The sequence below is a fragment of the Parasteatoda tepidariorum genome, chromosome X1, assembly GCF_043381705.1.
Source record: "Parasteatoda tepidariorum isolate YZ-2023 chromosome X1, CAS_Ptep_4.0, whole genome shotgun sequence".
Lineage (NCBI taxonomy): Eukaryota > Metazoa > Arthropoda > Arachnida > Araneae > Theridiidae > Parasteatoda > Parasteatoda tepidariorum.
The window spans coordinates 78122071-78149752 of NC_092214.1; the positions used below are offsets into that span (position 1 = coordinate 78122071).

Sequence of the window (27682 nt, forward strand, 5' to 3'; positions counted from 1 at the left end):
TATATATATCTATATATATATATATCTATATCTATATCTAATTCTATATATATATCTATATATATATATATATATTATATTTAACCCAGACCTTCCTTAATAATATCGATCATCATAATCTTCATGATTATTTTATTTTATATTGTTTATGATTATATTGTCATTTAATTATACCCCATGCCACTCAACATTTCTTGATTGTCCATGTCACACGAACCCCCCTCGATTTTTTAGTGCTGAGCACCCCCTCTTCCTCCCATCTCCATTCCTCCTCACTACTTCTCATCATCGATTTATTACTACAGATGAATAGGTAAATGCCGCTTCGAGGCAGCTCACCGAGATTTATGTAATTTCTACCATTCTACGTGTCCACTACTACTACTCAGTGTGTTATACACTTTTGTATTTTAATTTATTTTAAGTTAGTCACTCAGTTTTGTGACTGTATCTTTTTTCGGAATATAAATATTTTATTTTTATCCTCTGATGTATTTATGTTGTCTTTGGTTCCCGAAAATGTGAGAACGTTATACTAGTTTCTTACAAAATGATGACCCGGTGAATTACAACGGTGGAACGAAGAATTACAGTAGTAACCCAATGTAATACAGTGGTTACCAGTAAACTTCATTGGATAATTTTTATCTACTAAAGTAGTGTGCTAAAACAACGTTCAGGATATTTCAAATTTTAAAGTAAGTAAGATTTTGGTTTTCTTTCTAGACCGACTGTAATGACTTTTGTGAAGATTGAGGTTTGTCATTCTCCTGTTAGCCTTTTTTAAATAAGTAAAGTATTTTAACTTAAGTAAATGTAGGGCTAATCTGGTAATTTAATAATTGATAAATTCTTATTTGTGTCTTGTATTGCATAATTGACATTTTTCAAGATAATGTTTCCTTCTCTCTTCAATAATTTTATGCATTGTGTAATTGTAGACATTTATAATGTCTGTTGAGGAAAAGGACACTAAAAATTTAGAACTTTCTCGTGTTGCTTTTAAAGCACCGATTTTTTGGGAGGCAGAGCCCGAGCTTTGGTTCCACCAGTTGGAATCTCAATTTGTTATAGTAGGAATAGCAACAGATGAAACAAAATACCATTATGAAGTTTCCGCTTTGGACAGTAAGGCTCTATCTTCTATTAGAGATATAATTAGTATATCTCCCCAATCAAATGCATATGAGAGTTTAAAATCTAAAATTATTGAAACCTCAGTTAAAATTGCTGCTGCAAGATTTGCAGTTGGGTGAAAAACGACCGCCACAGCTTCTGTTAGAGATGCAAAATCTCTCTTGCCAAAAGCTTAACAGCGATATATTGCGTACTTTATGGCAACAGCGTTTGCCAGTTCATGTGCAGCAAATTTTATCCGTATGTAAAGATCTAATTAATGAAATAGCTTTAATTGCCGATAAGATATGCGAAATATCTTGTTTCCAATCGGTATCCGAAGTAAAAAATTCTCAGGATAATTTAACTCTTCAATCATTGCGTGAAAAAATTTCGATTCTTAGCGCTAACGTTGAAAGATTATCTAGATCCTCTAGACAACGTATTCGTGATAGAAGTCGCAATCGTCGATACACACATTCAAATTCACGTAGTCGTACTCCTGATAATCCACGCACGGGTAAATTATGTTGGTATCATAATCGTTTTGGTAATAAAGCACATAAATGCATACAACCATGTCAATTTTCGAAAAACTAAACGCTCGTCTGATGTAGCGACGGCAGATGTTAGCCAGTCTCGCAGTCGCCTTTTTGTACATGATAAAATATCTGGTTTCGGATTTCTCGTAGACAGCGGCGTAGCAGTTAGCTGTTTTCCTAAAAATTTGACTAGAAATAACATAATTCAGGAATTAAATTTGTATGCTGCAAACGGCTCTATAATCTCAACTTACGGCAATAAGAGCTTAGAACTTGTTCTTGATTTGCGTAGAAGGTTCGACTTTAATTTTATTATTGCAGATGTGTCAAACCCTATTATTCGTGCAGATTTTTCGGAATGTTTCGGACTGTTGGTCGATGTTAAAAATCGTCGATTACTTGACAGTTTGACAACACTAAGGGCATTTCATGTCCTGGACCATCATTTGGATTAACTTTGGTCTCATCAGAAAACCGTTATCATGATTTGTTGGTCAAATATCCGAATATTTTAAGTTTCAATCAAAATTCACCGGGCCAAGACTATGGTGTGACACACTGCATTGAAACATTTGAATCTCCGGTTTTTTCTAAAACAAGACGTTTATCGCCTGAGAAATTAAAAATTGTTCGTAAAGAATTTGCCGATTTAATAAAGCAAAGTATTGTCTGTCCATCTAAAAGCCCGTGTGCAAGCCTGATACATTTAGTTCCAAAGAAAAATGGGAAATTTCGAATATGCGGTGATTTTCGTCGCTTAAATACCAAAACTATTCCTGATAGATATCTGATACCTCATATCCAGGATTTTTCGCGTAATTTAAATGGCAAAACTGTATTCTCTAAATTAGATTTAGTAAAAGCATATAACCAAATAAGAGTTGAAACTTCCGATGTACCTAAAATAGCAGTTATCACACCAATTAAACTTCTTGAATATATATTTATGCCTTTCGGTTTAAGAAATGCTGCACAACGTTTTATTGATAATGTTTTAAGAGACATAGATTGCTGTATTGCATATTTGGATGATATTTTAATTTTCTCTGAAACCGAAGAAAAGCATAAATCTGATTTAGATAAAGTTCTTAAACGTTTAAACGATTTCAATTTAATAATTAACTTAGAAAAATGCGTTTTTGGTGTTAATGAAGTTACTTTTTTGGGATATTTAGTTTCAAGGAATGATATTCGGTCTATACCTGAAAAAGTAAAAGCTTTAAGAGATTTTCCTTTACCTAAATTTGTAGAACAATTAAGCAGATTTTTAGCCATGGTAAATTTCTATCACAGATTTTTTTAAAATGCAGCTAAAATCCAATCTTGTTTACACGATTTAACTAAGGGTAAAGCTAAAAAAGATAAAACACCTCTAGTTTGGACTGATAGGGAAATTTCCGATTTTGAGGCAGTTAAAGATGCGATTGCAAATGCTGTTTTGTTCGCACATCCCTTACCAAATGCAAATGTAACTCTTGCTGTAGATTCTTCAGATTTTGCTATTGGTGCAGTTTTGCAACAAAAAGTAAACAATGAATTACAGCCTTTGAGTTTTTATTCTCGCAAACTTAATGCTGCAGAGCAAAAATACAGCACTTATGTTAGGGAATTGCTTGCAATTTATTCAGCAATCAAACATTTTTGGCACATGCTTGAAGGTCAAAATTTTCTAGTGTATACTGATCACAAGCCTCTCATTTACACCTTTCTACAAAAAAGTGAGAAATGCTCTCCAAGACAAATGTGACATTTGGAGTTTATTAGTCAGTACACTACAGATTTAAGTCATATTCCCGATGATCAAAATATTGTCGCTGACACTTTTTCGAGAATTTCTACCCTTAGTTTTAATAATTCAAGTGATATTAATTTTGAAGAGATTGCGGAGGCACAGGTTAATGACACGGAACTTCACTCTTTACTTGAGTCTAATTCCGGTCTCGAACTAAAACTTATGAATCTCCCAAATTCAAAAACAATTTTTTGTGATGTTTCTACTGGTGATATAAGACCATACATTCCTAAAGACTTTCGTTGGAGTATTTTTCAGACTGTGCATGGCTTATCTCATCCCGGAGAAAGAGTAACTTTAGACCTCATCAGGAAGAGATTCGTATGGAAATCCATGGCCAAAGACATAAAGCTTTGGTGCAAGACTTGTCTCTCATGCCAAAAATCTAAAGTTGGACGTCACACGAAATCCCTTCTAGGAGAACATGGACTTCCTAGTGCCCGATATTCGCATGTTTATATAGACATCGTGGGTCCTCTACCACCGTCAAGAGATTACAGGTGCATACTTATATGTATTGACCGTTTTTCTAGGTGGCCTGAGGCATTTCCAATGCAGAATCAGACAGCAGTTCGAATCTGAACTTTTTTCTTCCTTGACTAAGTTTTTGGGAACACAGAAAACCAAGACGGTAGCTTACAATCCAAAGTGTAATGGAGATATTGAAAGGTTTCATAGAAGCCTGAAAAATGCAATTAAATACCACCTAACTGAGCGCTGGATGGAAATTTTACCAACAGTTTTGTTGGGCATTCGCTCGAGTTTAAAGCAAGATATTGATTGTACACCAGTTGAAATGGTGTATGGTTGTTCGAAACGCCTTCCAGGTAAATTTTTTGCAACTCTTTTCCTAAAACTGTAACATCTCATTCTGATTTTTTACAGAAACTTCGTGAAAAAATGAGAGATTTACGCCCTGTTCCTCTGAATACTCGTGGTGTCACTCGTCCAATCTTCATCAGTAAAGATCTGCAGACTTGTAGCCACGTTTTTGTCAGAATAGACAGTGTCCGACGTCCTTTGAAACAGCCCTATAAAGGCCCATTTAAAATAATTTCACGAACTAACAAATTTTTTGCTTTAGATCTTGAAGGACAGAAATCCAGTGTTTCTATCGACAGATTAAAACCAGCCTATTTTCTATCTGATGAAGTTGCAGACTCTACCAATCAGTCTCTCATGGTAAAGCCAGAAGTAATTACTAGATCTGGAAGGAACAGTGGCCCCCATCCCCCCAAAGCTCTTGGGCACATTCATCCCCCCCAAAAAAAAAAATTTGCTAACTTCCCCCTTCCATGTTAGCTTGTTCGAAATAGTGCTACTTTGCTTGCATTGCCAGTTGCTTCTTTTATTTATGTACTTAAAAAAAAATTCTCTCGTCTAAATCCCCCCCCCAAACTATTCGTTTTATTTAGTGTAAAAATTCCCCCCCAAGATGTAAGTGGGCGCATCGTGCGCCCACCTTCCCCCCTGATGGGGGCCCCTGGGAAGGAAAGTTAAATTTGTCTTGCCATTTCAAGCCTAAACGTCTTACAGACTGGAAGGGGAGTACTGTAGGGTTCCATTCCACTTCGCTAGATCGAAGGTAAAACTGAACTTGCAGCCTGTCATCGAGCACATCCTGATTTTCTTTCTGCTTTCGGAAATTAGCTGTAACCGACTGCGAGATACGGGTGATATTTTTGGTATCGCGCACTTTTCCCAGCATATATAAACTCTGTAAAATCACAAAGTATCTACTACAACTACTCAGTGTGTTATAAACTTTTGTATTTTAATTTATTTTAAGTTAGTCACTCAGTTTTATTACTGTATCTTTTTCCGGAAAATAAATATTTTATTTTTATCCTCTGATGTATTCATGTTGTCTTTGGTTCTCGAAAATGTGAGAACGTTATACTAGTTTCTTACAAAATAATATCATAAACTTTTAATTTAAGATCAGTTATAATAGAAAAAAAATTAAACTGCGTGAATATTTGAAAGGGGAAATTGTTACTATCGTTATTTTTAAATACCAATTTAAGAATTTTGAATAAAGTAATTAACCAATTAACAAATAAGTTAATGAACATTAATTCAACCCTTTTAAATTTTCTCATGAAAATATTCTGAAAATTCACAGTTTAAGTTTTAATTTTATACAATCGAGGCGATCGAGACAGAAAGCAGATAAACCCACCTTACTGGATATTCGTATATTTTCATTTAAAATATTCAGATTTCAATTTCCTTCATTTAAAATATTCAGATTTCAATTTCATTCATTTAAAATATTCAGAGATATCAGAGAGGTTTAGCATTTACATGCAGCATCCCGCAGGTTCACTTACGTATTTTCTGCTTAAACTCAGTAGGGGACCGAAATAGTTAACTTCGTTAGTAACTGTATTGTACAGATCAAAAGTATACGTGAACGTACGGGGCGACGCGAAAGCGTTAAGCAAAATTTATTACAATGGCGTCAATACTTTTCACCTTCTATCATCATCCATACTTTCTGATAAATTTAATATAAAAAAGAAAATTAAACTTCTCTATGTCAAAAACATAGTGTTCATAAAAGAATGTCCCAGTTTCAGCAGTTTAATTTAGACTTTACAATAAACCATATAACTAATTGAATATATATTAATCTAGGTTTTGTTACAGATGCTGAATATAAGCACAATTAACTATATGGTATGCATTTAACCTTAAATAAAATTCTTCCTACACTTGTAAACCAAAATCCAGAATTGTTAACCAAATTGTGGAAATAATAGAACTTGATGTAGAACAACAGAATGAAACTTTCAGAAATTTAAAAAAAATCAGTTTTTGATAGTTTATTTTTTTAAGATTATTGTATCAATTTCGAAAAAGCGTAAAAGTTACAGCATAATATTTCGAGCTCTGCATGTGACGCAGGACGCGCTGTGACATGTAAGATTACGTGAACTTGTGCACTCAGTTGATCAATGCATTTGTTCACTCCTATCAAAATATTATTACTTCAATTATTCTATTGAAATAATTTGTTTAAATTATGTAAAAAATAATTAATGGTACCACTGGTACCTTCAATATAAGCAGTTGAAATTGTAACTTTTTTAGCTGCAATAATTTTTAGTGAAGACTGCAAAGGGTTATTGACAGTTATGGAACAATAAAAAATAAATATAGTCCCAGCAGTCAAGTAATAAATTGTAATATATAAAGAAAAAGTTACCTAAAATACTGTTACTTTTATAATTGAAACACTTAGCTAATTTTCAGATAACTTTCTAAGTAATTAAGGGGCGAGGAAACGGCTTCACTTAGTCCTTTTGTACTGATTTGCAGTTATTTAGATGTAAGAAAAACAGTTATTCATCAATGAAATTTCCTTTATTTATAAAATCAATTATTGATAAATGTTTGAATATGAAAGAAAAAAAAATTCAAGCTACTTTTTTTGAATTTTATATTTTAGAACAAATATAAATCCGAAAATGTAAAAAAAAAATTTTAAAGAAACTATTAGACTGTTTTTTTATAAATAAAAAGTACCAAAATATACTTTTGCTTGTAATTAGAGCGTCAGAACAAATATATATATAAAAGTATCACTGGTGACCCATCTGGGTTAAAGAATTAATTAAGTGATAACAGTTTCATTTTTTTNGCTAAATATATATATATATAAAAGGGACACCGTCGTCCCATCTGCGTCAAAGGGTTAAGATTATTCCTCATCAGCAATCCAGCATCCTCAATAGGAATCATAGTTATTATTAATTTACCTTATTCTATTAAAGTTTTGACAAAAAATTACAGATTAATTGTTCGTCGAGTTTATTAGGAAGTACTTAAATATTTTATAAAATAAATACTGCCAATCAGAAGACAAAAACTATTTCACAACGTTCTATTTTGCATGAGAACTAAAAAACGTTTTTGTGTAATCTAATTTAAAATAATAAGTTGGTGTAGTTCACTGTATTCAATATCAATATAAAAAAAATGACAAATATTAAATTAATGATGGAAAATTAAAAAAAAAATTGATTGAAAGAGATAATGGATTTTAAAAGTTGACTCAGTTGAATTGGAAAAGAAAATACAAAAAGAAGTAATGGGAATTATTTAGAGATAAAAGAAAATTAACAAATTGTTCAAAATGGAAAAAAAAAAAAAAAAAAAAAAAAAAAAAAAAAAAAAAAATCAAAAATAAGAAATATGCAATGAAATTTAGCACAACGGAGGAAAAAAAAACTGGAAGAAAAAAAATTTAAATCAGTTTTATTAAAAAAAAATGCTTATATATATACTATATATATATTGCACAATTTTAGTTTTTTTTTTTCAAGTGAATATATCCTCGCCAGCATGACAGAATAATAAATTTGAAGACAGGTGAAGTAGTAAAATTTAAAAAATGATAGGATATAAATTTAAATGAGTCTGATATTTTATTATTTATTTTTTAGCCAAGTACAGTATATTGTTTACAGTAATACGTTTTTATTTTATAAAAGTCATTCCACACGGTCCATGAAAATAATACCTAATCATTCGCTTGAAAAAATCTGAAAACAGTCATGGCTTCTCTTGACTGATGTAACTCACAAACAAAAGAAGGTTATTATTTTTATAATAATTTTGCCAAGTCCTATTTTGAATCAGAGATTTCAACTCTTCCTACTTCCCTATAAGTTATTTTATGCCCGGAGAGCGAGAAAACATGAAATATTTTTTATCAATGAATGGATTTTCGCTTATTAGCATACAGCCTTAAAGGTTGGTGGGATAGATAATGCTACTTACTTATTGTAGATAATAATTTAAATAGAAGCAAAGAATATTTGATATAAATAAATTAATGAGTTCTCAAGAGAATATTTGATTAAAAAAAAGATTTCTAAAATTGAAAATAGGGGTTTTATTATTTTTAACCATTTACTCGTGAAGTTTATATAACACAAGTAATTTGCAACTCTTTTTCTCTTTCACAATCTTTTTAAAATAGTTTCTTTTATACCGCTTTAGCTGCTTTTCGCATTTCATGAATATGCATGTAAATGAACAATTAATTAGTAACTGTGAATAATCCAGTCCGGTCCTAGACGATTGAATGCCAAATCCTGGTATGAGTTTTTTTTAGTTAAAATTGAGGTTATGTAGACACGCGTATAAGAAACTGTATGTACGCGGAACTGAAAGCAAACGATAACAAGATTCTAAAAACCGGAAGAAACTTTTAAAACTTTCGGTATATTCGTCCGCTTATGATACGTCTACGAGGCGAGACAAGCTTGATATTCCATGAAGCTTTATTATCGCGTTATTTAAATTTACGCATAATTTAACCATTCATAAGATTTTATAGTAAATTCTGTGAGGTCGTGCGCCTTAAACGAAATTAAGAAAATGAATATTAGGATATAAATAAAGATTTGTCATGTTTTGTGTGTTATCCCTTATTTGGTTGTCGCCGTTTGTTATTTTTTGGGTAGTATCATAACATGCTTGAGGAGTTCAGAAATTAAATAGATTAAGCTAATATTAAATTGAAAGAAAGTGTTAGGTGGTAAACACTACCAAGTGTAATAATATTGGATGGCGAGCTTTTTCAAATTGTAAATAGTAACCCGTAAGTCTTATGATGAATTTTAATTCCTTGCGCTACCCATGCTTAGCTTTATACAGTTCTCCAGTCATGGCTTCGGCCCAATGACGATTTTTCAGCCCAGTGACGTCACTGTTCAATCGTCTTCTTACAATAAATGGACTATATATTTTTGGTATTTACTGTTTGACTCGTTGACATAAATAGGATATTGTTTATAACCTTTAGGTTTCATAGATCAAAAAACTATTGCTCAAAAGCTTTGTAACGAAACTTATTACATACCTTTGAAATTTGTCTTAAAAATTTACTGTTGTACTGAAATGATTTCAGATTATAAGGAATCCTAAATTAGAAAGACGGTTTTTAAAAATTTATAACAGTAAAACGGTTACGGTTTTAAAAAAAAATGCTGCAAAGTCATATGCAAGGACTCCGCCATTTTAGTTGTTTTATAACCAGCCCGCATAATTTTAAAAAATTTTCCGTTTAATTAATAGGGCCTTTTCATAAAAGAACGGCTATCAAATTTGCCATTAGCGCGCGTTTTTCCCTCTTTTTATAAGTAGCGCATCTGTTAGTCATAGTCGTAAAAACTATGTCCAGCATATATTTGTTTTTATCAAAACATTATATTAAAAAATTAATCCTTCGATAGTAAAAAAAAAAGGTTCATGCTGTCGTAGTTGTCATCGCTGTAAATTTTAGTTGCGCGAGTTCTCATGGAAAAGATTAAAAACTGGTAATAAGAGCATTTTAACCTTTCCTTTCTTTCGGCAAAGGTAAACTTTTTGTGACTATTACAACACAGTAACTACTGAAGCAAAGGCGAAATTCTAATATATATTTTACTTATTAATAAGTAGTAGCAGTTTTGGTGAGTACATTTTTCCTGAAGGAAAGATTAAAATATGTTCTAATTACCAGTTTCTTATCTTTTCCGGATAAGTGGCAGACCTAATGTTAAAAACACAAAAATGGCACTATCTCTTTTACAAAGGTGACATAAAGTGATAAAAACATATTTCACCTTGTCGTTTGGGAGCCGCATGAATATATTTTATTTAATTTTATTACCGACGTTAAACAACAGACCCAATTTTTGTTTGAGACTACCAATGTTCAACTCCGTAGTCTTGTAATTTTGAACCCTATCCAGAACACAAAGGAACTCCTGGATCAATTATTGGGATAAATTTGCCTTCGCGGAAGACTTTTTGATGGAAATAACCAGCATGTGCGTTACATGGAGAGGAAAATCACGAAAACCTCCCACTGTTAGTCTGACTGGAGGGGGACTCTAACCTATGATCCGTTCATCACTGGGGATATTTTACGTCAGCATTGTGGTCGGTGTGAGCCGGATGCGGAAATCGTATCAACCAGCCATTGCTGGGATTCGAAACGGGTTCACCGCATTGGGAGGTGAACGCTCTACCCCCTGAGCCACCACGGCTCGCATGAATGCGTTAAAAATTTTGGGACTGCCAAATTTTCATACACCCCATCACCTTTTTTCCCCCTTTTAGCTTGGTCCATATCGATTCCATAGTCTCCGTAGCGATTTTAGGGTAAAGGCACTTTTTTTTTAAAAGATTTATATTCTTTTTTGAAGTTTAGAAACTAGAAAGTAGTTTTAGTAGTAAATTAGTACTCCGAGAAACGTATTAATATTGGGGAGATATTTGTATAAAAATTTTTTTTTAATGGGGGATATTTTTCCACCCAAATTTTTTATATATTTTATTAATTTACAGCCTTACAATGGCATTTTTCTATTAAAGTTTCGGACATTTTTATTTTACTTTCAATGAATACAAATTCACAATTTCATATTGTAAAAAAAGGAGAGAGAGAGAGAGAGAGAGAGAGAGAGAGAGAGATTATTAAACAGTGGCTTATTTGAACTTGGGAAATAGTTTTTAAAAATTAGTTGTTGTGTTCCAAGAGAGGTTGTTATAATAATGTGAACAATGCTATTTAATTACCTTTAGATCAAAGTTTATAATAAAATTGACTAAGTCCCAATTTAAATAAAAATTTATAACACAATTGACACGTAATTACTAACTAATACCTCAACTTCCTAAATAAATTGTACATCACGTCTAGTTATGAGAAAAAGTGCTATGTATAGTTATGAGAAAAAGTACTATGCCAGTTCTGACAATTTTTCTTCATAATGTTAAATTTGCCTTCTGAAAAACAAAACATAAAAAAAATAATAATAATGCTATCAATAAAATAATTAATAGATTTTCATTATGTTCAGAAATAATAATTAAGTATTTCATAAGTATTTTCAAGCCTGGAGACTGGTTTCATGGGCCTCGTGACAAAAATGTTTCAAGAACCTCTTAAGCGAAATATACATACACACAAAACTTATTTTCATATTTTGTTTCATTTTTATATTCAAAAACATATTCAAATATTATATTTTTAACTATTATTTAAAGCTTATTTCAGATGAAAATTAAATGTAGTGTTCTATTGATTCATATCGTTATTAATTTTATTTTAAAGAAATTCTATTAATTAAAAAAAAATGTATAAAACAATATACTTTTAGTAGAGAATTTTAACCGGGCCCTGAGGCAATTAAGAATAGCGTCGAGTATTTTTGTTGTTGGCAGAAGTGGCGGATCTATTTGAATCTTTTATTGGGGGACGGGGCAGAACCCTAGATTATTGGGAGTGGGCAATCCTGTATAATTCTAATGATTTAAATATTCAAACGTATTTTAGAATGGTTATAAAGGTTTTACGAGATTTTGAACTTTTACATTTCAGAACAAGGAATGATTCTTACACAATGGATCATGAAAATAATATACCATTAACAAATTATTAGAATTTTTACTGTTTTTTTTAACCATTTTACCTTAAAAAAGCATTTATAATTAACGATTATTATCATTAAAAAATATTTATGGCACTCGATCAACATTCTTCAAAAATTAATAAGGAACTGATTGCAAATATTGCGTAAAATGCTAATTTTCTAGACAACGATCAATAAAATGACTATTTTCCTTGAAACACGTCTTTTTCAATGAATATCTAAATTAATTTAGAGTCTTCCTTGCATTTATCAAGCATATATTATCCATTACGTTTGATAGTATTTACGTTTGCTTCTTTTTTCTAGAGAGAAATCAATGTAACCCTGATTTTATTTACATTTTTAGCATTGTTTACAAATAACAGAACATAACTCCGGTAAATATTATTCTTTAAAAGTTACTGAAACAGTATAAATCATTCTTTCTCTAATAAAACAACAAAATATAATAAATGTCAAAACTACGAAACATAGTAGGCGTTAAAAACTACAAAAGACTTACATTTCAGTGCACAAAATTTTTCAGCCAACGTGTGCAGATGCAACCTACTCTAACATACCATTAGACCTGCTTTTCAACAATAGAAGGCGAAAGACGTTTGGAAATACTCGCCGTCTTAGAAATAGGGGAAAAGGGAAAACCTGTAGGGATGTTTGTAAGGTGTTAATCTTATGCAAGACGTGGTATTTCATTCATACAAATAGTCTTTCTCAGCTTTTAATTTTAAACAAACTTTATCGTACATCATAAACATGAAAATTTTCTCGATTGTATGAACTGGTGAATGTTGTGAGTTTATTGGGAAGAATGCATTTATTGGAAGAATAATGCATGTTAACAATTATCCGGGTATTAATTTGCAAATTAAGATTAATTATAAAATGTAAAAAAGGAACTTATGGTCACGTGCGTAGATGAAGGAGATTCTGGAAAGATCCAAAACTGTTCACATTTTTATCAAAACTAATTGAAAAATTATTAGAGTCATTTTTAAATTATAATTTTTTTTTCTTTTTGTTTATTTATTTACAATTAAGGGGGTTAGTTTTGTTATTTTTAAGTGTTCACCAAAGGTAAAATGAACCATTTGTCCTCGAAACAAAAGAAGAAAGCTTTTATTAAAGGGTTAATTTTATCGCCTGTTTTAAAAATCTACTCGGGTATAGTCCACTGTTCCTCTGTGCCTGGGGTCTTAGTAAATGCAACTGCTAGAAAAAGCAAATGTGAAGTAAATATGCTTGGTAAATTGAAATGGTTGCTTTTCGAACAGGGTAGGGAATTGTTGATTAGGTCTTCAGGAAGTACCAAATACCCATGTTACGGGATCACTCCAACCCGAACTTCCCGGGTTATACTTGTCTGCAAGTTTCTGGCTATCGAAGCAAAATCGTTTTCTTATTTTTATTTTAAATTTGATATTTAATTTATGAGGGGGAAAAACAGTTCTTCAGAACACAGAAAGTCAGAAGTTTTCAGAACTTCTCATTTCTGTTAAGGTAAATTAAATCTTTTCATTTAAGAAAATTCTAAATCTTAACTGCCCGGTTGAAATTCTAAATTGAATAAAATTATAAAAATGTTGACACACCTAAGTTTTTATAGTGTGGAAAAAATATGAGTAAAAGTATCGAATGTAATTGTAAGGTTAGTTTAAAAAGAGTTTCGTTTTTAAGAAGGACATTTAAACTGAAAATCTTAACCCTACCCCCCCCCCCCAAAAAAAAAACATATTTTAAGAATACTCACGAATAAATTCATTTATAAATGTGCCACGTCATGTATAATATAAAACTTCCTGATAAACTCTACTAAAAATGTGATGACATACTTAATTTTTGTTATCCATTTTTTACTCATTTGAGCATTTTCACGTAAAAAAGAAAAAAAGAAAGTTCTTTTTTTATTTTGTTAATTACGAAAAATGCAGCGTGGCTGAAACATTAATAACATTAAACTGAACATTAAACTGAAACATTAAACTGAATATTTATATTATTTGGTTGGTAAAAAGTTATTATTAATATCTTATAACAAAGAAAAAATCTTTGGATAAGCTCGTTTACATAATTATTTATTATTATTTCATTTAATAATAGCCAAAAATGTAAATTGTGCGGTATAAATTTTTTAAAAATTATTTTAAACTATTTTGAAGGAAACTACCAAATCCCTCGAAAAAAAGGTGAGTTTATTTAGAGAAATTACATTTTTATGTCTAATATTCTTACCTTCGCAATAATTAATTAGCGTGTTTGAAGTTGAATCTTAGAAGTATTTTGAACTTTGAATGACACTTATTAGTGCGTGAAAATCAGACTAATTAAAACGTTAAATCCTAAAACTAGACGGAGACACTCGAAATCTTATAATTAATTTTTGGCAAATGATAATTTAAATTACCAACTAAAACGCAAAAACGAACTTTGTCTGAATTTACTTTTTTGCTTGATGGATTTGGATTATTTAATCTCAAATTATGTGACTAACCGCTGTCATAAAATATGGCCGCAATAGATAAGATTTAGATAGTGAGATCCGAAAAATCTGTGGAGACACCCTAAATATAGTAATTAATTCTTGCAAATGATAATGTAAATTACCTTTTAGTACACAAAAACGCTTTTTGTCTGAATTTTTTGCCTTTTTCTTTATGGATTTGGATTATTTACTCTTAAATTATAGGGCTAGTCGCTATATGGTCCCTATAGATAAACCGGGAGACATTTTCATTTTAAGATAACCCTTCATATTACATACTTTATAGCTAAAAAATATTATAATTAATTACTGTTCTTCGTACACAAAATCATACTTTTTTCTTTTCTGTAATAGCATCAAGTCAGAAAACAAATCGTTCACTCTTTAAAGATTTATATAAGGATGTGATGAAAGAAAAAGTTGAATTTTATCATTTATTGGTTGTACTTTTGATAAAAATCTTTAGTTGCTTCATTGCGCAAAGATTACTTACCTAAGATTATTAATATTAACATAAAACCTATTTTGAATGAAAATTATTTCCGCAAAGTCAGAGAATAGATTAATTTCTTCCTTTGTACGTAAACGAAGGATGTAGAATTAAGTAAAATATTCTAATAAGAAACTTTTATTTGTCACATAAATTATCAGCAGTATAGATTTACTTATTATTAAATAAAAATTCATATAAAATATGCTAATATGCTATTTGAAATTAGCATTTGATTTGCGAAATTTCGGCAGGTTGGTCGAATCAGGTGCTAAGGAAATGGACTTTCAGTTTCTGAAAATGATTAATCAGATATTATTATGAAGTTATCTGTACAGTACTGTTTTCCCTCACACAATTGTTAAATATAACTTTCTCCAAATAAAGAAATAGGATGTCGTGAAGAAACTATGAACTGGATATTTCAAAAAGTCGGACATTATTTTACTCTCGAAGTAATTCGGACTTCCTCCTTGTTAAGAACTCGTCCAATGTTTATTTCTGTATGTCTTTAGATTTTGTTGAATTGAGTTAAATGTGTAGTGCTCAAATAAAAAAATAAATAAAAATTAAAAATAAATATGGTTCCCCTAGTTTGATCAGAAGAATGATCCAAAATTTTGAACCCTAATATTAATTTTACTTTTTGCCTATTTCGTCATATCTCGAGAACTTTTTAAGTGAATTGAAGCATTTTGGCACACAGTTATAAAATTCTTGTAGTCAGAGATAATTCCATTTAAAAAAAAAATAACTTTTAGAGCATATTATCTTATTTAATAATAGTCGAAATAATTTAGAATTGTAAGGTATTCAAAATGTTGAATAATTTTAGAGTATGCAATTTCACGTGGGAAAATACGAAATTTGAGAAAAATTGGTCGAATAGTTCCTGAGAAATTGAATTTTAAATACAAGACTTCTTTGAAACTTAATTTCGCAAGAGCTAAACTAATTATTTCGTCTGCACGAATTAATTAACATATTTGAGGTCACCCCCTATAACTATTAAGATTGAGTCCTAGAACGTGAACATCCGTTTATTAAATTAAAAGTTATTCAGGGTGGTCCGTTTTTTTCTCTACCCATTATACACTGCAAAAAATTCAGGATCAAATTACAAAAAAAAAAAAAAAAATACCGGAACTCAGGTTGCCGGTACTTTTTATCGTAAAATCCATTTTTACGAGAAAAAAAATCTAATAGACCATAATTTTTATAATATTAAATACCATAAATATCACTGAATCTCTCTAATTAAATAAATATTACTGTGGAATTTACGGTACAATATTTTACGGTAAAAATGGATTTTACGGAGAAGGCACCCAAAGTGCTGGTAATTTATACCATAATTTGATACGAAATTTTTCAGATTGTAGATTTTAGTGGGATGGGTTTTAAGAATGGATTTTACGGAGAAGGCACCCAAAGTGCTGGTAATTTATACCATAATTTGATACGAAATTTTTCAGATTGTAGATTTTAGTTCTTTCAATTCTATCTTTTAAAGTCATAATCGGAAATGAGAATTGTTATGTGTACTGAGTTAAAAAGAAAATTTTAAAACAAAAACTACTTCGTGAATTCGAAACAGAACCGGTTGTCACTTCCATAGCTGTCGTTGTCGGAAAGAATGTTAATTTATTCGTTCTTAGGAATACTATAATTCAACTAAAAAGTATTTAACTTTAATTATTGACCACCTCACAAGATACATTCGGGCTTTTGCATCAATATCCATTAGCTCAGAAACTTATACAAATTTTTTACATCAAATTTCTCAAAATCAAATTCCTAAATCTTTGTTGAGTGATAGAAACGCTGCCTTTACTTCTTCTCATTTTAAAAAATTTTTGAAACGTAATAAAATTCAACAATTATTGACAACTGCACATCATCCGCAGTGTAATGGCAAGGTTGAACGCCTTGGTCAAACAATAATTACGCGTTCAAAATGTAAAATTAATGAAAAACCTACTAAAACTCCCTGGCCTACTTTGTTTAAAGATATAGCTAATACTCATAACTTAACTCCCCATTCTGTAACAAAATTTCCAACTGCATACCTCATGCATGGTAGACTCCCCTATGAAAATCCCTTAAAGGAAGAAATCTATCCACCTGTTGAGGAAGCTAAAAAAATAGCAGTTCAAAGAACTGAAGANTTTCCACCTGCATACCTCATGCATGGTAGACTCCCCTATGAAAATCCCTTAAAGGAAGAAATCTATCCACCTGTTGAGGAAGCTAAAAAAAATAGCAGTTCAAGGAACTGAAGAATATCATGAAAGAAACAAAATTTATTATGATGCTAGATTTTTAGATATAGATTTTAAAACTGATAAATTAGTTATGTTTGAAGAATTAACTTATCCTAATACAAGTAAGTTGTCACCTCCTTTTAGTGGACCGCATAAAATTCTTCAAAAAATTTCAGAAGCTAATTACAAAATAAATAAAAAGAATAATTTAAGTAAACAAAATTTTTAAATAGTACATGTATCAAAGCTTAGGAAATATCACAGCCCACAAATGTTGAAATTAAGTCATGAATAGTGTCCGAAGGAAAAGAAATTTTGTTTTACTTTCTTCAAAGGAAGAAGTAAAACCTATATTTTTGAGAGATCCGAATCGCGTGTGGAGATGTTTACCTCAGCATCATTTGGATGTGAGGGCGATGAAAGTTGAACTTCTTTTCTCTCAACAAGGTGAGAAAATTTTTTATAAACTATTTTTGTATAGTCCAATCTGGATCTCTCAATATCACTGTGCTTCATGAAATTCTGTTTTCCTCCATTTTAACGGGAAATACAGATTTTCATCAAGTAAATAACCCCTTTTAACCACACAGAGTCTTAAATTCAGAATAAATGACACTTGTTGTCCAGTTCGTTCGCATAAAAATTATGTATATTTTTTGCGTGAAAATTTTTTTTGAAAATTTTAGTAGAATAGTTATATAAATATGTATCATTTTTCTTTCTGTTTAGTTGATTAAACAGATAATATGCATTATCATGTTTTCATTTTTGTCATTGTAAATAATTGTTTTTTTACACATAATTGAAAAAATGTTATTTGTAGTAGGGAAAAGGAACAGTCGTACCAACCTAAATTTTAAAATTTTTAAGTATTCTAAATTTTTTTCATTTTGGCTTACCAAAATTTTTTTTGGAGGGGATGTAATACAAAAATTATAAATACTTTTGTATTAATAAAAGCATTTAAACTCTTTTCATAAAATGTGTTTGGTAAAGAATAGGTGTAGAGATATTCTATTTTGGGACTCAAGGCTGAAAACATACCATTGAATTATAATTAGATTTGTATTTCAAAAGAGTTATTTTTCGAATCTTTCCCTCTTTCACTTCCATGTTAGGAAGCAGTAAATGATTTTCCTTAATGTGTAGACTTACAAGGTATGTACGAATTGAGCCTTTTCACCTCCTTCTCTGTTAGTATTTAAAGCAGGAGCGATTGTTTTTGTGCAACTCTTGCTGCATGATGTGATCCATGTAAGATGTGCGGGAACCATTCGGAGTTTTGTTCATCCCCTCCCTTGTGGAGAGTGGATGTGAAATGTTATGGCCACCAGCCTACCCGTTAATAAAACTAATGAAGGAATAATTGGTTCACGACTGAATTATTTGAGCTAATTGTAACCAATGATAACAGGAATGTAGCCCTGTTATTACACACACATATATAGGTCGTTTTTCATAAACGATTAGTAATTTCTAAGATTTCTCTCTTTTCCTTAAATAGAGACATTTATGGATTTTACTTTGCAAGATTTTCCCTAACATGTAACCGAGGAGCGCAACTTTTCGTGTACACTTTTATAACTGCTCTGTCTTATAATTAATAAATAAATTTTGTACCCTCCTTCACGGCCTGAGACCTGTTTTAATCCTTCCACTCGGCAACGTCGTTATAAGTCGACAGGATTAAACAGTCGAGAAGGAGGTATGGTGCATCAACGATATGTAATATCTCATTAAAATAATCATCTTAAATTTTGAAAATAAATCAACTTCGGAAGAGGGTACATCAAAAATATGGAATATTTCATTCATATGGACAGTTGAAAATTTATCAGTCAAATTCTTCTTCAACTCATGGCAATTCATAATTCATCCAGTATCTTCAACAAAAAATAAATGCTTCAGTCATCAAACTTTTTGTTTATATAAATGATACCTACGCCCAGTGGAACTTAACAATCATCGATTTTCCATTTGTCCATGCTGCATGTTATGTCTACGTTCTGAAGGTGATGAATATACTACTAGAGAGCTGAACTTCGATATTTTTCACCCCCCTTTGACTAAAAAAAAAAACTGTATCGGACTCCTGATAGACGTTAAAAAGTGTTCGATTTGAAATCCCATCCCTTTCCCTTACAAGTGTTTACGGAAAACTTAGTTATGCCTCTCCCACTGCTGCTCTGGATTTTATCGTCGATGAATAATTTTTCTCACACTCCTTTACCATGACCGCCATTCCCTCCCTCCTATTCAGAACTCAAAGAATCCGCTTCAATTTCTCCTTCACTATCGGTGTTAATTTACGACAACAAATTTTTTCAACAATTTACAAACAAATTTTTTCCCTAGCAGCTCTCGTCTTTGCATTTGGAATTGTGTTCATGGAACTTCAACACACTTTCATCTATGATGTTGCGGTTTTCAAAATATCTTCTTGGACTAATTCGAACTTTTTCACGTATCCTTTGTGGTAATTTTTTTTTAAAATTCTCATAAAACAATTTATTTAATTTTTATTGATTTAAAAAAAAAGCACTCATGTAAATAAACAAAAATCATAGATAATGATTTTAAATTTTTTCCCCATACTTGATATTTCAGTTGAAACAATTACTTTCTATACATTGATCGTATTTACTGTTGAAAATTTTTTTTCTTGAAAAATTTTTATTTTCTGAGAATTGATTGTTTTGATTGGCATAAAAAATGATGAAGAAATTATTTCAATATTTATTGTTTTATGTGTTAAAGTTTCCATGATTTATTGATTAGTAGAATTTATATTTTTGTTTTACTATAGTGTGTAGAGTTAAGATGAAAATTTTTTTTCGCTTCTTAATGCAACTACAATAATTATTGAAATTCAATTTTAATACATAAATGCAATTACGGTGTGGCAGAAATTAAATCAAGAAATGTTAAAACTAATACAAATAATTTGGAAAATGAATAAAATACTTGTTGTTAGAATTTAATTGAAATGTGAAACCAGACATTAATGCTTTAGTCCAACGTTGGTAAATAGTTCATAGCTCAGTTCTAGCTCAGTAATTTCCATTAACTAGCAAAGTTTCTTATTGCTGAGAGTGAATCCCAACATAAAGAAAAAGTGACCAAACACAAATTGTAAAGTAATAGTAACCGAATACACTTAAAATTACGTTAAAAATAGAAATGAAAGTATTAGAATTTTTTAACACCCGATTGTGACAAATTAAATTACCAATTAAGATCTCTGCACAAAAATCACTTTAAAAAAATATCCGAACTAACATTTTTGAAAAAAAAAATGAAAAAATTATGTCCAAAAAGAGAGAAAGGTATAAATGAAAAAAACAAAAGGTAATTTGCAAATTAACCAAACTTGCACTTCAGATTAAAAATAAGGAAAATAGCTAGATAAGTCAAAAATTAAAAACTGATGTACCTTAATACCATATTAAATTTGAAAGCTTGTTTTGGATTTCAATTAGTGATTGTGTTAAACGAGTTGTAATGCAAAATCTGATCACCTTTTCTGATTATGAAAGCAATTTGTCCCTACACATTTTTCCTGAAATCCTGGTTAATGATTGCAATAAATACCAAGAAAGAAAATAGAAGTATAAATAAATATAAAAAGAAAGTAGAAAGAAAAATAAGAGAAAGAAAGAAAAGAAAAAATGCTACAGAAGTCAAATTTTGGACATAAAGAAAAGAAGAAAAAAAATTTCCGGATATTTTGCTATTAAAGTGATAAATATCAAAGGTAAATAATAAATAAAGTGACATAAAGACAATATTGAAATCTTGGACTTCGCAATAACAACCATTGTGTCATTTTTTATTTTATTTTCAAAGAAGGCAAACAATACTCAAGTCTAATTCCAGATTTAAATTTTTTGTAAAACTGTTTTTTGTATTTTATGTTTTACATTTTAACTTACACATTTTGAAAAATGTTTATAAATTTTTTTCACATTGATTGAAGGATTTATTTAAAGTGTGTGATTATGAGGAATACTATAGTGAAAAAACTTTGTTGTGATCTTTAAACAAAGGACTTGGAACTGAAAAAACTGAAGTCACAAAAACTATAAAAAATTAAAATCAAACTTTTAAGTTTGCTGGTAGTGCTACTACAATTTTTTTTATTCCTCGAACACTTTAATTATGTTATCATTTTTAACATGTGTACAAATGTGTATTTTTTTTATTTTTATAAGTCATATTACTTTATATCTTGTTAAAATTGCAAATTTGATTATTTTCATTTTAATTGTGCTTCTATCAGAGGGAAGATTCTGCAAATATGTAGATAATTTTTAAAATTTTTGGATTACAATTTAAGCATTTTCGGCGAGGGGGGATGTAACATAAAAAGCTTCAATTTATCTTTTTTAAATCCCTTTCTTTTACTTATTATTCTAATCGAAATACTTTCTCACACTTTTGAAAGCCACATCCTGACCTTAAATCTAATTTTGGCACAAGTATGCATTTAATTAAAAGCAGGACATTTTTCCCTTTAATCTTCGTGGGAATCACTCAACCTATTTCATAAACCAATAGTAATTTCTAAGATTTCCCTCTTTTCCCTAAATAAAGACATTTACGAATATTACTTAGCAAGATTTTCCCTAACATATAACCGAGGAGCGCAACTTTTCGTGTACACTTTCATGACTGCTCTGTCTTATAATTAATAAATAAATTTTGTACCCTCCTTCCCTGTCTAAGACCTGTTTCAATCCTTCCCCTCGGCAACAATGTTATATATATATATATATTTCAATCAATAATAATTTCAATTATTAAAGGCCCCTGCCAAGTCTAGCGAAATCTCTATGTGCAGTTTGTGCAGTGTACAATAATATAATATACGTTTATAAGACGCTGGAAAACTTTTGTTCTAAGTATTAATTAAGCTTAATAACTATTAACGTAACTAACTATTAATTAAGCTTCGGAAACTAAGCAAAAAATTAATTTCACTGATTAAACATACCTTTTTTCTCGGCGAATAAGGACTGAAGGTACCTGCAATTTGGAAGGGAAAAAAAAGATCCCGATAGTTTAGTCAGGAGAATAATCGGAAGTTTTTGCCCCTTAATATTAGTTTCACATTTTGCGTGTTTCTCCATATATCGAAACATTTTAAGCAAATCGAAAAATTTTTGCACATGGTTATAAAATTCATTTAATCAAAGATAATTATAGTAAACATAAATTATAGTAAATAATTATTTGGTATTATTTAATTAAATAATACTTAGAAAATTTTGAGTTGTAAGGTAATACAGTTTTTTACATAATTTTAAAGTACGTAATTTTGCATTTCAAAATACATAATTTGTACGAAATCGGTTAAAAAGTTCCAGAAAAAACGAATTTAAAAAAAAAAATCTATTTTATCCAAATAATATTTAATGATTATTTATTATTATCTAATTTAGAAGAAATTTTGAATAATAAGGTCCACATATTTGAAAAAATTTCAGAGATTATAATTTCGATTGATAAAGTTTGAAAAAATTTGACCGAACAGAGATATAAAAATTTAAGAATTGGGCTTTTTCGAAAGATTAGTACTCAATTCGTTGAATACTTCATAAAAATTTTGGAAATTGGAACGTGGAATTTTTTTTTCGTTCTAAATAAAAATTAGAATGAAAATGAATCAACTAAAACTTTTAATTTGTCTCTATATTAGTTTATCTTTATATTAAACTTAATCTTATAATATTTCATAATAATTTATCTTATAATATTTTAAAAAAGAACTATAAGGTTGAAAATAAGTTAAAAATAAAAGACTAAAAGCATTTGAACCTCTCATTACCAATTATATATTTGTTTCATCATTCATCACTGTTCATTCCGAACTTCTGAGATGGGAGGGATTTTTGTACTTCAAACCGGTTTCTTTTTCCCCCTATTTTTTGTTTGTCTTTTCTTTCTTCCCATCCGATCTTTCAACCTGACCTGTTATTGAATTGCCATCCCATGCTTCTTTTTTTTCTTTTTAACTCCCTTTCTGTATTGAGGGGACATTCTCCGCTGTTCTTGTACCGGAAGTAAGTAAAACATATAATGGGATGAATTCCTATCGTATTTATCGCTTTTCGCATCATATAAACATAAATTCTTGGTATAGAAGCAAGGTTCGAAAAGAAATGTTATTTGTTTTCTTTTATTTGTATTTATAATCAAAGATATATAAAGATTCCTGCAATAGTTATGAAAGTGAAAGACGTTTTAGAATTAAAAACACATGTATTCATGTTTCATAAACATTTTGCGAAAACATATCAAAATTCGCCCCGAAAAATATCTTGCAAATGACAATTTTTTTTATTTTATGATTTTTCTTTGACATAATCCAATTTGATTTTACAATTTTTTATTTGTTTTCAGAATTACTAATAGTTGATGCAAAACTATTCAAAAATGAATTCTTAATGACAAATATTGTATCATGCAATGAATTGTTTGAACAAAATGGTTAGGCTGGTGTTCTTTTAATGACTAACGAGCTGAATTTATTAGGTGAATCTTAATTCGCTCTGGACTTTTTGATATTATTTTATATTTACTTTACAATATATTATTTAAATCTTAAATAAATAGCTAACAATATTGTTTGGACATCAAAAATTTTTTGAAACGTTTACATCAGGGCTAAAGAGAATAGAAGGGCTAGTTCACTCCGCTCTTAGAGCTGAAGCTAAGATTTCCATCCTCATGACGTAACTGTGTCCACAGATCTCGGAGATCGCAAGCGAAGATATTATGATAACTTTGCATCTTTCTCTTTGTGAAAATAAGTTAGACTTTTTCTGGTTATTAGCCTTCAAACTTTACGTAATTAACACATTATTTCCGTTCATAAACATAGTTCAAAAAAAACTTTCTTGGTTATTATATTAAAAAAATACCATTTTAAACTTATAAAAATGTTTTGCTAGTTGGTGAAAATGACACGATAAATACTTTATTTTAAAAAGTTCAGTTTTAACTTTAACTATTAAGAAAAATGAAGGCATATATCGACACTTTTTTTATCTACATATTCTTTTATAAAGATAAGTTAAGTTAAATTTAGAATCCCTGATTTTAAAATATGTCGTTAATAGCAATTTGTTCATACTTAATCATTAGGAAACATCAACCTTAAACGCTAATTACTGAAACAAAATAATAATTTAGGTTCATAATGACATTAGAAATTTTACAATTGTTTATAGACATTTAAATTTACGATGATATAATTTATAGATATTTAAATTGAAGAGAATATAATTTTTAAAAAAAATCATAAATATTTAGAATAACTACATTAAAAAATATGTTATGAAATTAGGAGAATTTCAACTATATACTATATATTTTATTTATACTTTTTACTTACATTTTAATTTTCTTTGACTTTATCTATTTTTTAATTCTTTTCACCTGCCTTTCTTTATGAAGTAACGAGGCGGTTTCTATTTAGATAATGAATTTTTATAAAAGTTCTTTACGACAGAATAAACGTATTGCTGTTTTATATTAACTGTGTCATTTCGGAATCCATTCTTTACATAGTTGTTCATTTACTTTAGGGAACACGCGAAAAATTATACTTTTTCCTTTTGTTTTTATATCAGAATTTTTGCAAGTTGCAATCGCGCAAACTGGCATTTCGATAATAGTTTTAAATTCTTGTAAATTCACTGCAAAAACTGAGGAAAGTCATTATAGAAAAAAACAAATGTCTTAGAATATGTCACAAAAAGAAATGTTTCAATATTAGTAAGAGCTATTAAGGCCGAACGCTCCGTTCTTGAAGTAAAAGTGCGAACTTTGCGCCAAAGTGACGTCACTAGAGAAAATCGGAGGATTGGCGCGGCGAGAGTTTCTACAAAGGAGTGAACCAGCCCTTCTATTCTCTTTAGCCCTGCGTTTACACAATGTTTATGAGACGATCTAAGACATAAGAAAAATAATTAAAAGTAGCTGCGGATTTAAGAGTTTTGTGGAATAAATAAAATTGTTTCCAGGACTTTTGAAACGTTTTCATTCTTATTTTAATTAATCATTTTTAATGATTCAAATAATACTTTATATTGTGTCAAACATTGTAAATATTAGAAGCATAGAACAAATTTTTAATCGATCAAGCATTTTGTCCTGATTTTAATGCCGGCAAATTTTAATATTTTAGAGTCAGTGAAAGCTAAGGCTTTATAAGATATTCACAAAAATATTGACCAATAGACTGGTAAAAGTTTTGGACTCGGCGCGAAAGCAAAAATAAACAACCTAAAATTAATATATTTGTTTTTAATAAAAGTGGATTTTCTTTTTATTGCTTACCACCTAAAGTAGCGTTTTTCACAATCATTACCCAAAATTACACTTAGTAATAGTAACAAAAAGTACAATAAGGACTGAACTTTGCACTATAAATGATAAAAAAAAATTCCTGATAACCCTAAATGCGACAGCCGTAAAATCCGGGCCGGGATAGCCTGGTTGGTAAGACACTGGGCCCATATCCTAGAGTTCGTGGGCTCGACCCCCACCTTCCGAAGATTCCTCGTGTAGTAAATGGTGACTGATGCACGGTAAATCTGTCGAGTCGCAAAGTCCTCCATGTTCCCCTAACAAATCAATACTTCTGGGGTTACTGATACAGGAGTTTTCTTGTCTTCTGGATTGGTTCAAAATTACAAGGCTACGGAGTTGAATATCAGTAGTCGTAAACTCAAAATTGGGTCGGCTGTACAACGACGGTTTTATATAAACCATAAAATCCATTTCAATTGTAACATTTTATACCGTAATTTTTGTATTAATATTTGTTTAATTACAGTAATTCTGTAAATATTACTGTTAAAATTACGGTGTATGAGATATTACAGAAAAAAGTAGCGGCACCCTGAATGCCGGTCTTCATACCGTAATTTATATGGAATTTTTTACAGTGAGGATTCGATCCTCAGTAACGGCTTGCACCCAACATCGGATAGAAGGGTGCCTGTCAGGGAAGTAAAGGCGGCTTCTGCGTAAGGTTGATTACATTGACACAATCATAGCTGTTGATCTGATATGGGAATGCTTCACATTTCTCATAATATAAACTGAAAATTACTACTGCATTAAAAATTTACTTTATGCAGAGTTTACTTTGAATGTTGAAATATTTGAATTATATGTATTTTTTAAAATTTCGAAAAATAAAAATGGGGCAAGAAATAAAAATAAAATAAATTTTATTAAAATAATTACTTTCAGAGTTGACATGGCTGGTTTTATGAACAAGATATACAGAGGGGGATAAGCTTTTGAGAATTAATTTATGAGGCTGTATTGTAATAAAAAATAATAAAAACTTTTTTCGATACATAGTATCAGTATCATACAATAGTACTTTTTGTGTGTCGCTAAATGTCCTGCCTCAATGTATGCCATTTTAGTACCTAGATTGAAACTCTTAGATTCATAATATATTATGGTGGTTTAAATTATCGTAAATAAAAGTTTTAATACATTTAAATAAAAGCACATCTTCGATTGAAATAAATATATATTTAATGAGAATAAGATGAACCCTGCAGTGGGGCGTGCACCTTTTCTTTTTAAGAAACTGATCATTTATATTATCAACTGATTATTTAGTTTTATACATACATTTATATATAAATAGACATACATACACTGCTCAAAAAAATTAGGGGAGCGCATGGCTCCCCTAATTTTTTTGAGCAGTGTAGAAAAAATAAATGTGCATACATACATATGCGTATATATGTGCATACATAATAGAAATCACATGACTATGGAAATCATTGATTTCCATGGTCATATGATTTCCATTATGGATTTAGTTTTTAGCCGTATGATTTCCATGGAAATCGTATGACTGAATACAAAAACTTGAAATTCGAATCGAAAATTTGCTAGGGGAAAACCGTCTGGAAGGCAGTAGATGTCCGTATGTCCAATTTGTATTTTAATAAAAAAAACTGTGTTTAATTTTGTAATAAAAATATACTATGCAATAAAGTTTTCCAAAATATGAAAGGAGACATCTAAACTAAACAAATAAATGAAGAAACTAAAATAAATAAATAAATGAATAAAAAGAATAAAATATGAATAAAATAAAGAAGCCAATTACAATTAACTAAACTTTTCTTGTAGCACTTCAAAGCTGTTTTTTATTTTATTTTATTTTATTTTATTTATTCTTTAAATTTTTTATTGAACATTTAAATAATATCTTAGTTAAATAATTCTTACATAATTTTATTTAGTACAAATTCCTGAGTATTTGAAGCTAGTATATAATGGTATAGACTATATTTAATATATTGCTCGAATATATTAAATATAGTTTGAATCACGGAAAATCTAAATTCAAGGGCGCCGGGATGGGAGGTCACTGTGACCACCCTAAACATTTTCATTATTCGTAAAATTTTGCTTCACATTCGGTAAATATATATATATATATATATATATATATATATATATATGGCAAATGCCAGGCGCAGTGGCTCACACCTGTAATCCCAGCACTTTTGGGAGGATG

The 27682-nt window shown here is 30.0% G+C and overlaps 1 protein-coding gene across 2 annotated transcripts in view; it reads right to left on the reverse strand.

Moving 5' to 3' along the window:
* Positions 1-27682, reverse strand: part of LOC107452510 (uncharacterized) — a 120218-nt gene that overhangs the window by 90851 nt on the left and 1685 nt on the right. The window contains exon 2 of one of the 2 annotated variants that reach the window (XM_071187593.1): positions 12388-12527. The exons of the other annotated variant lie outside the window; for it this stretch is intronic. The gene's annotated coding sequence lies outside the window, so the exon portion shown is untranslated. The remainder of the gene's footprint in view (positions 1-12387; positions 12528-27682) is intronic. 2 annotated transcript variants of the gene reach the window in all.